We start from the raw sequence: 14,418 nt of genomic DNA on the forward strand, positions 1-14,418 counted from the left end.
AGCTGAATCTTTGGAACCTTTATGAATACAATTGTCTGCTTTACACGGACAGTATCAATAATATCTTTTGTTTCGCTTATTGTCCGAACCTAGGAAACAACAAAAATTCCCAACAGTGAAGAGCATTTGCTGGATAGTTTGGCGTAAAGTATTTCTCGTGCTTATATTTCGCCATATTTCAGTGTCTTATTCCAGAGAATTTAGCAATAAATCAATTCCATTTTGGACTTTGGCCTTCAAAAAGGTTATGGTCAATAAGCAATTTACCAGATTCCAATAAAAATAATGCTTTAATAACATAGGTAGATTTTCTGTCAAACATCAGCAACCTACCATTTAAAAATGAGAAGTTCCTTGTTTGATTCAGTGAAGGTTATATAACCAAAAATTGAACAATTTAAAAAGGTATGGTGTGGGTACTACTAGTTGGTAAACGGACTTGATGAAACTCTAGTGAACATTAAAGAATCCATGTCCGGCTATAGGTTTGAGCCATCCGTTTCTTACAAGTCTGAAGAGCACATCTCTAGCGAAAAGAAACTCAGGATTAGCGTTCAATTGAGACAAATTTCGTTTTAAGTCCTATGATCATCTTAAAGGGCCTAGGATTCTTGAACTAGGGAATTAATGACCACTGAGTTGTCGAAGCTGATCCTCAGCCAATTCTGATAAGAAAACGTCATTCATGTCTGCCAAAGTCGTGGCAATTACAGGGACTTGACTTGTGCAAAGTTAAGTCAATTGCTGAAGGCTGACGACTTGTACGTACTAGCCAGAGCGAACAGGCAGAAATTTCCTCGCCACAAATTGCACTTCCACGCGTAAGTTTGTGGAGGGGCTGGAAGCTCTGAACTGTTTCAAAAGTAGGTCAGTGATAGACCCAAATTTTAAGGCTTCTGAATGTAAAACAATGGTTGTGGGGAATCATGAATTCATCAATGAAATCAACAAGCTAGTTGACTTCAAAACTATTCATCTTACAATTTCAGGTCAATATAATTAAACGCGGATGAGGATACGAAGTTTCCATGCCCGAAATTTGAAATAGCCAATAGGTTTTAAAACCAGAGATGTTTTCGGTTAAGATGCGACTGGTGCTACTCCTTCCAATGGTTAAGGCTCGTGTAGAAATTAGGATAAAATCCCGTCATAAAAGTACCAATAATATTATCCTTGGTGCTCTAAGCCCGTAATCTCGCTCTTCACAACGCTATTAAGACAGTTTTTTTTATGAACAGGCGGTAATCCAATACGTCGTACGGTATAGGTGTGTTAAATCTCACATCATGTCTATCATATAATAAGAAGTAATTTTGAGGAATAGTACGTAAAATCTTAAATATTGAAAAAAAAATAATTTTTGAAAAAATATAAATTTTTAAGAAAAGATAATTTTTTATGATATGAAATTGTTAGATTTTTATTTTTATTGAAAAAAACTCAGGTTATTTAATAAAATATTTTTATTGTAATATCTTTCACTTTATAATAAATACAACATTTTTATTAAATATAAACAGTATTTACGATATTTGATTAAAATAATATGAAGTCAAATATTGACCAAAAAATATAATTTTTAATGAAATATTATGTTTATAAATATAAAAATATGATTATTGATATAAAAACAATAAAAAATTCATGAAAAATGTCGTCATTGTATTTAAAAAATACTACAAAAAAATTCATAAATATTGCATTTTAAATCCTAAAAACAATGATGTTTATTAATGAAAAATGTCGTTGTTGTCTTAAAAAAATCATAAAAAGATAATCCACAAATATTGCATTTTAAATCCTAGAAACTTCAATATTTTATTTATGAAAAACCTCATTGTTGTATAAAAAATTTTCACAAAACAATAATCCACAAATATTAAGTTTCAAATCCTTGGAATGATGACATTTTGATCATGAAAAATGTTGTCATTATATTAAAAAAACAAAAAAAAAAACCCACAAATATTGCATTTCAAATCCTAAAAGCTACAACGTTTTATCCATGAAAAACATCATTGTTGTATTAAAAAAATTTCACAAAAAAATCCGTAATTACTATGTTTCAAATCCTAGAAATGCAATCTTCGAGAAGGAAATTATAAAAAAGTCATATTTGACATTAAACAAAATAGTACTTAAATACTACATTTAGCTTTCAAGAAATGCAATATTTGTGCTTTATGTATAAAATCCAATAGAACCATTAAAACAACCTAACTTTGATTTTTGGTACCACACATGATAAACCCCAAAACCCTTGGCTTCTAATCCTTGCCGTTTTCTAGTCATTGTTGTTGTTGTCACCACTGTTGTTCCCTTATCGTATTGATGTAAAAATGTCTTTTTTTTTTTTTGCTTTCATTATTGGTGTCTTGTGTTGTTATGTTTTTTACGTTTATGCTTTTGTGAACAATGCTGTGTATTTTTTTGTGCTAATGTGATTTTTTTACCTTATGAATTTTTATTCTCTTGTGATTTTTTATGCCTTGTGAATTTTTTATGCTTTTGTGAACAATGCTAAACAATGTCTTGTGATTTTTTATGCTAATGTAATTTTTTTTTTTTTTGCCTTGTGAATTTTATTCTCTATTTTTTATACCTTGTAAATTTTTATGCCCTTGTAAACAATGTCGAGCAATGTCTTATGATTTTTTATACTAACATGATTTTATTTGCCTAGTGAATTTTTGATCTCTTGTGATTTTTCATGCCTTTTGAATTCATATTACTTTAGTGAACAATGTCAAACAATGCCTTGTGATTTTTTATGCTAATGTAAACTTTGATCATATGTTGAACATTGCCGAATCTTGGGAGTTCAATAAATAAAAAATATTGAAGAAATAACGTACAATATAAAAATTTTAATAATAATTGGTTAATTATATTAGGGAAAATGGTTTAGAAATTAGAAATTCAAGATAGGCTTTTTCTTTTGTACACTTATGTTATGCTCCTTTTTGGTGTGTATAGTCTTAATTTCTTTAACTAAATAATAAAAAAAAATTGTTTGACAAGATTATTTCATTCCATATATATTTGTATAGATTAGTTGATATTATAGCATTTGAAGAACACTTGTCTATCTCTACCGAACATGAAGAAGAACATTTAGTTGACACATCATTTTCAAAAAAAAAAAAATTAGGGGATGTTCTAATTTACTTGAAGCAACCGAAAAAAAAAATGTTGAGTTCAATGTGGATAGGCAACCTGTGTTAAGTGGTGCATCGAAAATGGCTAGCCATATTAAATGTCTCATCCAACAAAAAATATCCATTAACTACAACAGTTGGAGAAACGTTCTAACAGATTTAAAAGACTGTATATGAGATTCAATTGTGATAAGTTATAATAATCAAATTGAAATTTATTGATCATTTATGTCTATTGTTTATGGAATCCAATTACGCTCTATTGTTCACATGTTTTAATTTATTCTTTATAAGAATGCTTTGATGTCACAATTGAATGTAAGAAGGTTGTTTTACAATCTACTGGGCTAAAATTTAAAGACTTTAAAAATAAATTAACAACAAATATATTTTACCTTATGTTGACAATATTAAACTGTTGGTTTATACCTTAGCCAAATATTAAGATATTATCAGTGATGCAAAGTGGACAAAGTTTGTTTCAGCTTATCTATCAAATGAATGTAGCGTATGCATAGCAATTTTTTTTTGTTTTATAATACATTATTAAAGTTGAGATGTTTATTCATTTGTCATTGATTTTGTTTTTTGCAAAAATAAATGAAGCCCAAAAGAAAATATAGTGCCTAAAAATAGTATAACCATCGAGCATCACATAAAGGGTATGCAAATGTTAAGTATGAACTTGTAAGTATTTTTTATCAATTATTATACACATGGTTTTAGGATTTTGAAATTCATTTTATTTTGAAGTTTTCAACTTATATATCTATAAGATTTTAGGAAACATCCAGGTCACGCAACAAAATACCAAGACAGGATGTTAGGAAAAAAACATGTTTGTCAAAATTTGAAATGTATGAGGATGAAACAATTGAACAAATGATTAAGAAGATTGTAAGTTCATATCATATTTATATTTCATTTGCTACTTTACCATTTATGCATGTTAATATGTTGTATTTATTTATGTTTGCATATGTTTTAGGAAGATATTGCTATGAGATTCACATCTAGTGAAATTCAAATTAGTGGTGGTGAAGATGTGATGACGTTATCTTTTGATTTAAAAAACAGACCTGATTGTGTTAGGGGATTGGGAGCTTTGTTTCTCCAACAAATTATTTTAAAATTCAACCTAAACCCTGCACCTTCAAGTCTGCTGAATATTTATCCATAATAAGCAATAAAATAAACGAATTGCTAAATTAGAGGTACAATTGACAGCAATGCAAACTAACATGATGAGTCAATCATTTACTGATAATGTTGGAAATGAATTCATGGATGAAGCTTTTAACCAACCTTCTTTTTTAGTAATACAAGTTCTAAACTTTTGTCATTTGATTATTTGATTTTTGTGAGTTGATTTTATATGAAAATAATTTATATTTATACATAATAGGTTTTTCAGCCAAAGATGATCCTAAATCCACTTGCAAAATCTAATATGCATGTACTATCCAATTATGCGTGTCAGCATTTATTAGGTGGATTGGTCATAAACATCGATATCGATGATGGACTATTTGATTATCCCTAGATGACTTGGATTAGGTAAGAGAAGATTTTTAGATTTTATGAGATGATGAAAATTTTAGTTACTAAAATATCGGTGAACATGAAGTTAATTTATATATTCATTTAAATATATATATATATGAATATATTTTCATATATTGTGTATAACGGTAAGTTAATTATTATTTTTTTATCATGTAGCCTTATTTACATATATTTGAAATGACTGATAGTTATAGATTTATTGATCCAAATCATATCAATAGTGGTGTTGGCTCTATACATGCTCTTGCAAATGCATTGACATCTGTAATAAAAAAAAAGTTCTAATACTTTATGGCACCTTAAAATCCTATGTATGTGTTCATTGTTTACTTTGTTAATTAGTTGATCATGTTTGATATACGAATTTTATAATTGTTACAAGCATTATATTCTAATATTGGAATCGATACTATGATTTGTAAAAGTTATTGGTAGTTGGTTGTCATTGAGTATGCAATATTTATGGTTTCCCTTTTCAACTAAAAAAGAAAAAGGTCGAAGCCATCACCCGAGCTTGTTAATATAATAAAGAGATATTCATCTTTATTATGTAAAATAATTTATGTTATGTTTACAGTTTATTTATTAGTATAATTTATATTTACAAGTTCCATTGTGTTGTTTCAAGAGATTGACTATCTGTGACAAAAAAAAAAGTTAAATGGCTTACATTTCCAGTAAGTTTATTTATATTATTTTCTTTAATTGTTTAGAGTTTAAAAACACTTTGACTACCCAATAATGATTTGTAGTTTCCTTGTCAACAAGGAACGATAGAATGTGCATATTATGTCATCTATTTCATAAAAAAGATCGTTATTAATGATCTTATAAGAACACCAACAAGGTTGATATAATTTTAAACTACAGATACCTATTTCTATTTACCATAATTATGAAATGCAAATTGATTAACATTCATTCTTTTTTTTTTTTTGAAGTGGACTCAAAAGGAACAATTCACGTAAGAGAAAATTGATGAAGTCTATCATGAATGGTGTGACTACGTATCCAAATTTGCACAATGAAGACTGAAGACATTGAATCATTTCCATATTTTGGCTTATGTAAATTTGTAAATTAATGTATAGAACTCCAATTCATTGTACTTCATATGATACCATATTTTTTCAATAATACAATTCAAAATTGTTTAATGTATACAAGTGGTGCATTGTATCATATAACGAAGTCTAAATTGTATCATTTACACAAGTCCAAATTTGTTCTATTTATACAAATAAACACATTTCATTTATAATATCACATAAAGAAGTCTAAATTGTATCATTTACACAAGTTCAAATTTGTTTTATTTATACAAACCAATAAATTTTCATTTATAATTTATGTAAGTTTAATTACAAAATGCCAATGTAATTATAATATTGAAACAAATCAAATCATTAAGAATGTAATTACAAAATGACAATGTAATTATAATTACAAAACTAATATGATACATTACAATCTATGATTATAATATTAAAGCTGTTAACCATATCCATAACTGAAAATATATAACTTAACAATACAAAACATTATGATTGTTGTTAAGAATATAAATCATATATCTGTGTCATAGAGGAGAAAAGTTAAATGATGGTCAATAAGCATTACGTTTATACAATTATTTTCGTATGTAATTATTTCTATATTCATGTGGTAATACGAAAAATACATAAATTTTATAAGTATCTCTCGAGATATACTCACCAGCATAAAATATTTCATCTCGAGAGAAACCATCTAATTACATTATTTCATTGAAAAGTGACATTTGCCTATTATTACTCTTGGCTTCTTTCTTGAAAATAAATGAAATGCTTTTGATTTCGTTTGTTGCCTCACAATATGTAGCATTGATATTGCCTATTTGCTTGATCAAATAATCTAATCCATCTCGCTTTTAAAACGCTTCTTGCCTCACAACGTTCTAGTCATAGTTAGATTGCCATACAAGTTGAACCTTCAACTTCTTTATTCTCATGATTAGTGTTGGAATCATTCTCATGATAGCCAAAGTCAACATTCTTATTAGTATTAAATGATTCAAGCATCAGTTACTGTTTCAATTTTCTGATCAATTGCTTTGTCTGATCTAAAAATTGTGACAAAATCATCCAAATGAATGAAATGTGAATCTACACAAAAATTAAATTAAATAAGTATAAAATATTTTAATAAAAAATTAACAATCAAAATATCTTCTACGTTCGTGTTAAAGTACTTACCAAACCCACTCATAAAAAACAACATTGCAGCAATGACATATTTGTCCCGATCATTTGGTATGTAAAGTATTTAATATGATGCGTAAGAGAGATGTGGTCGCATGGAATACTATGATTTCGTAGCATGTAAAGACAGAGAGATATTTGGAAGCAGTTGTGGTGTTTAGGAATATGATGAAAACGGGGATAAGACTTAGTGCAGTCAGTTTTGTTAATATTTTCCCAGCTTTATCCGGTTTAGAGGATTATAATAATGCTGAAGTTCTTTATGGGATGCTTCTCAAGTTGGGTAGTGACTGTGTTGATGACTTGTTTGTTATTAATTCGGTGATTTTAATGTTTGCAGAGCTTGGTTGCCTTGATTTTTCCGGGAAGATTTTTGACTGTTGCTCGGAGAGAAATATAGAGATTTGGAGCACTATGATTGGAGGGTATCTTCCAAACAATTCTCCAGTTGAAGGAATTAAGCTTTTTCTTCAAGCTATGGAATCGGAAACTGTTTTTGATGATGTCACTTTTCTTTCTGTATTAAGTGCAGTTTCGCAGTTGCAGCAGTTGTACTTGGCGCAGCAGCTACATGCCTATATAAGTAAGAAGTTATGCAAATTGCCAGTTATCGTAGCCAATGCACTACTTGTTATGTATTCCAGGTGCAATTCAATCCACACATCATTCGAAGTATTTGATAAGATGCCTGAAAGAGATGTAATCTCTTGGAATACCATGGTTTCTGCTTTTGTACAAAATGGGTTGGATGAGGAAGGGTTGTTACTTGTACATGAGATGCAGAAGCAAGGCTTTTTGGTTGATACTGTGACCGTAACTTCTCTTCTTTCAGCAGCATCAAATCTTAGAAACCAGGAAACTGGAAAGCAGACCCATGCTTATCTTCTTAGGCATGGCATTCAATTTGAGGGGATGGACAGTTACATTATAGACATGTATGCTAAATCTGGCTTGATTAGGAATTCACAGCTACCTTTTGAAAAAAGCAATTCTAGCAATAGAGATCAATCCACGTGGACTGCTATGATTGCTGGTCTTGCACAGAATGGCCTGATTGAAGAAGCAATTGTTGTGTTTAGACAAATGCTTCGGCAAAATGTAATGCCCAATGCTGTGACACTGGTATCAGTTCTCCCAGCTTGTAGTCTAATGGGAAGTATAGATTTAGGTAAGCAACTTCGTGGATTTTCTGTTCGTAATTTGTTGGATGCAAATGTCTTTGTAGGCACTGCTTTAGTTGACATGTATTCCAAATCTGGTGCTCTTAAACTTGCTGAAAACATGTTTTTTAATGTCCCTGAGAAAAGTTCTGTCACGTACACCACCGTGATATTGGGTTATGGTCAACATGGAATGGGTGAGAGGGCACTCTCTTTGTTTCGCTCAATGCAGGCATCTAGCATTCAGCCTGATGGCAGTACCTTTGTTGCAGTCTTGTCAGCTTGTGGTTATACCGGAATGGTTGATGAGGGCCTTCATCTATTTAAGTCAATGGAGAGAGAGTTTAACATCCAAACCTCAACTGAGCATTACTGTGTGTTGCTGACATGCTAGGGAAGGTTGGAAGGGTGGTTGAAGCCTATGAGTTTGTTGAAAAATTAGGAGAAGAGGGTAATTCCTTGGAGATTTGGGGAACACTTCTTGCAGCTTGCAAACTTCACCAAAACTTTGACTTGGGTCAAGTTGTGGCGAAGAAGTTGCTTCAAATGGATACAGGAAATAGCATGACAGGCTGTCACGTTTTGCTCTCAAATATATATGCAGAGGAAGGGAACTGGGAAAATGTTGCCAGAGTGAGGAAAGAAATGACGTAGTTGGATTCAGGTTGCAGGTTGTGTAAACTATTTTGCTTCTAATGATCAAGAACACCCCGAATCTGATGAGATATATGAATTATTAGAAGGACTGTGCAAGGTGATGAAAGATGTTGATTATTATAAATCCTTTGCAGAATTCCTGTTTCCCTGGGATTTCTGAATTGATTAGTGACGAGGGTAACTTGCGGGTTATGATATCACCTTGGGGCTACAAATGGGAGACGAAGATATTTTGCTCTAGATACAGGCAAGTGGCTTGACTTTTGTGTGGCTACTTCATTTGAGTATGTTTTAAGGATCTTACATATTTTAAGATCTTTCTGTCTATTTTAAAATTTGGAGCTTTGTTGATATCTGGCTAAGATTTTTGAAGCAAGTTAGTCTCTGTTTGTTTGTGCAGGTTGTCAGTCTCTGCTGGCAGAATCCCTTGACATGGTGTTTGACTTGCATTGGAGTGTGAGTTGGTTTAGATTTTAAGCTGGTCAAGTCATGAAAATGAAATCTTAATTGTCTAGCTTTATAACAGGATAAACTCAACTCTTCTTAAGACACCCACCAAAATCACCCCCCTCGCCCCCGCCGCCCCCCCCCCCCCCCCCCCCCCCCCCCCAGAAGAAAAGGAAAAATAAAAACCAATCTGGTAAAAATAAGGCGACTTTCTTTCTAATACTCATCTTACTTTACTTCTATGCAACTCTTTCCGTCTCACCGAACAACAGCAACGGGGTGCTTCTTTTATATGTTACATACTGGTTCACTTGTTAGTTTTTTTGGGTTTTAGTGATACAGTGTTTTCCCCAAAAAAAGGCATATAAAAATCTCCCCACCCACCCCCCCTCTTCCCTTCTCAAAATTTTGAATTGTTCAACTTCAAGGTTGAGGTATTATGCATAATTGTGCTGGATGGGAATAGAGTTGAATTAAGAAGACTGAATAATCTTAGGAGAGCTCAACGTATGTGGCAGGAGAATATTTAACAAATTAAATACAGTTTTAGGCATGTAGACGCCTGTGACTGTAAATGAGGAATTTCCCTTACTGAAGGAATCAATTAAGTTGGTATGATTAAGAAAATGTAGGATGACGTAGAAACGCCAAACTCCTTTTGCAGGTAGTGGATTTCCCAGTATAAGATCAATCTGTTATGCAGGCTGGAGCTGGATAAGGCTTCCAGCAAACAAGTATTCATTTATCCTTTCATGCACAATATATGAACCCATCTACACTGGGTCATAGTGGATTAAGCATTACGGTTTAGAGTTCTTGGATTAATTGGGGTCTAAAGACATAAATGTTGGTCGAAGTTAAAATTTTAAATCTGAATTTTTCAACATCAACAGGATTAACGATTTAGTAATTTATTTAGGGCTGTAAAATTAGTAGCTCTATGTTCTTGCCCTTCTGCATAACTATAGATCTCTCAATGAGATGTTGCAAAACTTTCACAGGTAGCACCTAATGTGCACATTGTCAATAAAACTTCACCCTTTCACTTCTAGGACTTATTAGTTCTACTCTGTTCTCAGGATCCCATCGTCCAGATTTGCACAGGTAGCAAGTTCTAACCTTTAAATCAAGATTTAACCGAGAACATCAGCTGCAATTCCGTTGTTTTCTATTTAAATAGAAGAGGGAAAAGATTCCGGTAAAGGGATGTGTGGAAATGGTTATGCCAGATCCAAGAGGTAACTAAATCTTTTACTCATCAATACCGCACATGGAATATGCATTCTTCATTTTCAGATTATGACAAATACCTTTTATGATTTTAGAATGAAACAATAAAATTTTTGTTTTGTTTATACAATTAATTATGCTGGATGATAGTGAAACCATGTAACGAACTCTAAAGCACATTTATAATGATTGAACAAGACAGATAATAGCTATGCGGGTTCTCTTACATATAGTACATTATTTCACAAAATAAAACTAGTCTAAACTTAAAAGACATTGCCTTTTCTTTCTTTTGTAGTACACTTGTCATCATGTTGTTTAGAATGATGCAGTATTTTGAACAAATGTACATAGCAGAAACATTTATACAGTAGATCTGGAAGCATGTTGTTAAAATGGTTAGAGTACAAATCATATGTTAGGGAAAGCAATGTGCAAAAAAAAACTTATTCTGTTTCTTGTTTTCCAAATTTTATTTGTTGTGAAGTGTTTTCTGGAGATACTTCATGAAAAGCTTTTTTCTTTATATAAATCTGTTAAAAATGCATCAATACACATGAAGAATATGATTTTTTAACCAAAAGCTTCTTCAATGACTATAACTTGACAGTTGTGCCACAACTACTTTTACTTTTGCAATCAAAGCCTAAGTTTCAAATTTTGTTATTTTAAGTTGACATCATTTTGAAAACATGGGTTCTTTTTTTCAATTTTTAGAAAGTTTTTCTTGTAGTGTTATCATCTAAATACTTACATGATTTGTTTATATCTGGAGTTGCAGTACAGCATGTGGCCTATCCCACTTTAATTCTTTGTAGTAATTGGCAGTTTGCAATAAGTAAAACAGAATGCAAACTTGAAGACAACATGGAAATATCCAATCCCCACTTGCACAATGCAGATTTTGAAGCGTTGTGTCATGGGATCCCTTTTTTTTTTTTGGAGCATTTAGCATTATGATCTGGCTCAATTTTGGAGATGAGTCATTGTCTCAGTGACTGGTTGTAGACATTTTTCTTCTCTTTCCTTATTGTTTTACTCTGCAAATCTTTTGGAAAGTTCATCCAAGACAATTACCTTTGTAGTGAATTAAGAATCCAGAAGAATTTATTTTGGAGTAATGTTGATATTGAGTTTCAAACGTGCAATTTCTTACATGATTAAAATTAAATTATGTTGCACAAAGTGAAGTGACATAGACTATCTAGCATGTTGTAGATATTTCATAGCAAGGCTCAATCTCTCTTAAGTGGCCACAGCAGGCCAAGCCCTCAAATAGGTTGGCAAGAGATATTTTTTTAACTCTATATGAGGATGCCTTTTCTAGAACTGAATCAAAATCCTGCGATGTTCTTGGCGTCCGTATAATTAATGATTTGTATGATTTGGGTAAGCGGTCCTGAAGCTAGGAGCAGAGACCATCCATACAGAGTCCATTTTAAAAATTTTGAATCATGAACCAGTTCATAATCTTTTAAGACTGTAAACTATCAAGCACAGTTGGTTCGATGCGGTTGAGGATCAGTCTTAAAACTTTTTTTAAAAATATGTATGTAGATAATAATTTTTTTAATATAATTAAGAAAAATTACAACCACATAGTCCAAATTCATGATTCCACGTATAATGCATATTACAATTAAATATTAAAAAAATTCAAATTACATACACCCACTTCTGACTGGGGATATTGGCGCAGATGGCCAACTAATAACAGGTGAGGGTGTGAGGCAATTTGATGACATTCCTTTTATGTTATTCCTCTGGTTTATGCATCGAGACAGCATGACACAGCCATTGTTTGTCTTATGCAGAGACACCACAGTTTAGAGCCATGGCATTTTACTGTACCGTTATTAGTCTTCAGGGACTCTGTTCACCTAGCTTATAAGTATAAATGAAGATCTGAGAACATGTGCAGAACACAGGAGATAGCATATAAAGAAGAGATTTGTTTTTCTTCTTCTTTTTGCCCCAAAATCTAAAAGGGGAATTTGCTTATCGGAATCTAACATTTTTGAAGAGAAAATGATTTTACTCCTAATTATTTTACTTGATAAATTCTGGATAAAGTTAAATTTATGTGTTTGTTTCACAATAAATTGATTGAGAAGTGTAAAATTATTTAATAACTTTTTTTATTATATTATTTTTAGTTATATTATTATTTGATATAATGTGAATAATACGTGACATGTAAATTATAAAAATAACTTATATGTTAAATGAATAAATAATTTATATGTTAAATTATTAAATAAATAACAAATTATATGTTAAATAAAAAATAAAATGATATAAACTATATATCCTCAAGTAAACATTTTTAAATTCATGTTAAAGATCAACAAGTATTCTTTGTTAATGAGGTAATCTCTTTCTTTCATCTGATTTTGTACTTTTATTTTTTTTTAATTATCTTCAATTTATAAAATCATTGCTCTAAATATAGTTTTTAAACATTTCTAAGAATGAGAACGAAATAAATATCCACTATTTTTGAGATATTTATATTTTAATATTTATAATATTTGAATTTATTTAAAAATCCGTTTAAATTTAATATTACAATTCAAATCTAAATATATTTAAATAAGTATTATTCATTTAAATATTCAAATCTATTAAAATATTTATTTATTTAAATTTTTTGTCAAAATATAAAATAAATAATAATTTGATTTAAAATTCAAATTCACTCTTAATTAATAATAAATAAAAATTTTTTTTAAGGTCCGAAACCTTTTACAAGTATAAATTTTTTTATATTTTACATATATAAATGAATAAATTTAAATACGAATTCAAATATTTATTATTATCTATTAAAACTTAAACGAATTCAAATATTAAATATCTAAAAAATACTATTCATTTTCACTTAAAATTTATCATAAATAATAAATTTTTTATTCGAATTTGTTAATTATTCACTTATAATTATTTAAATTTAATGTAAATAAATAAATAATAATAGATATTCCATTATTTATTATCTACTGCCATCCCTAAATATTTTTGTCCAGAATACTATATCAACGTATGTAAAAAGGTTGAAAATCATTATAAATAAAAAAGAAGAACCTAGACTGAGAACACTTATTTATATAAAAAATTTTAAAAAATATATAGATTACGTTTACTTTAAGTGAACGTAAACGTAATCTATTATCGTAATAGACACCGTTGAAGTAGACATCGAGACTAATACACTATGTTTACTTAAGTATTAAAAAACAAAAGAGAATCCATATAGAAAATGCATATTTGTTTAAAAAAATAAAAATGATAAGACAATGTTTATTTTGAATAAACATAATTTATTACCTAATGATGACGTTTACTAAATGTCATCTATATCATTATTTTAATTTTTTAAAAATTTTAAAATCTTTATTATTTACATTTTAATTTTTATATCTTTTATTTTAAAATAAATAAATTATTTATTTATGTAACCTATGAATTATTTATGTATTTATTTAACATGTAATTTATTTATTTATTTAACATATAAAATAACTTTATTTTATTGTATAAAATTTTTTATTTTATAAATGAAATAAATAACAAAAATCATATTTCTTTTATAATTTTAGGAGATTAAAAAATATAATATAATTAGAATATGTAATTACGTGATGAAAAACGAAAAAAAAATCACTTTCTGTCATAAATCTAAAAAAACTTATAAGAAACGATGGTTTTTTATTGTGTTTACTTTTCCTTTTTGATACTGTTAAAAATGTAAAAATCCTGAAGCAAGAAAATTTTATATTTAAACTTAGAAAATCATATTATCTAAAACAAGATTTGGAGCAAAAACCTTAAGTTTCTCTAACCAAATACCCACTTAAAAGTTTTTCTTGGTTACGTTATATTTTTCCTTTATTGAAATAAAAGAGCAGAGGGTAACAGGAAAGCAACATCTGCTATTATAATCAGATGAATTGAAGAGAG

General features: G+C 29.7%; 1 pseudogene; it reads left to right on the plus strand.

Annotated features, from left to right (window-relative positions):
* Positions 1 to 7,018: 7,018 nt before the first annotated feature.
* LOC149512906 (pentatricopeptide repeat-containing protein At3g22150, chloroplastic pseudogene) lies at positions 7,019 to 9,057 on the plus strand (annotated as a pseudogene).
* Positions 9,058 to 14,418: the final 5,361 nt, after the last annotated feature.

The sequence above is a fragment of the Durio zibethinus genome, chromosome 21 (assembly GCF_047325235.1).
Source record: "Durio zibethinus cultivar Kanyao isolate XHJ-2024 chromosome 21, ASM4732523v1, whole genome shotgun sequence".
Lineage (NCBI taxonomy): Eukaryota > Viridiplantae > Streptophyta > Magnoliopsida > Malvales > Malvaceae > Durio > Durio zibethinus.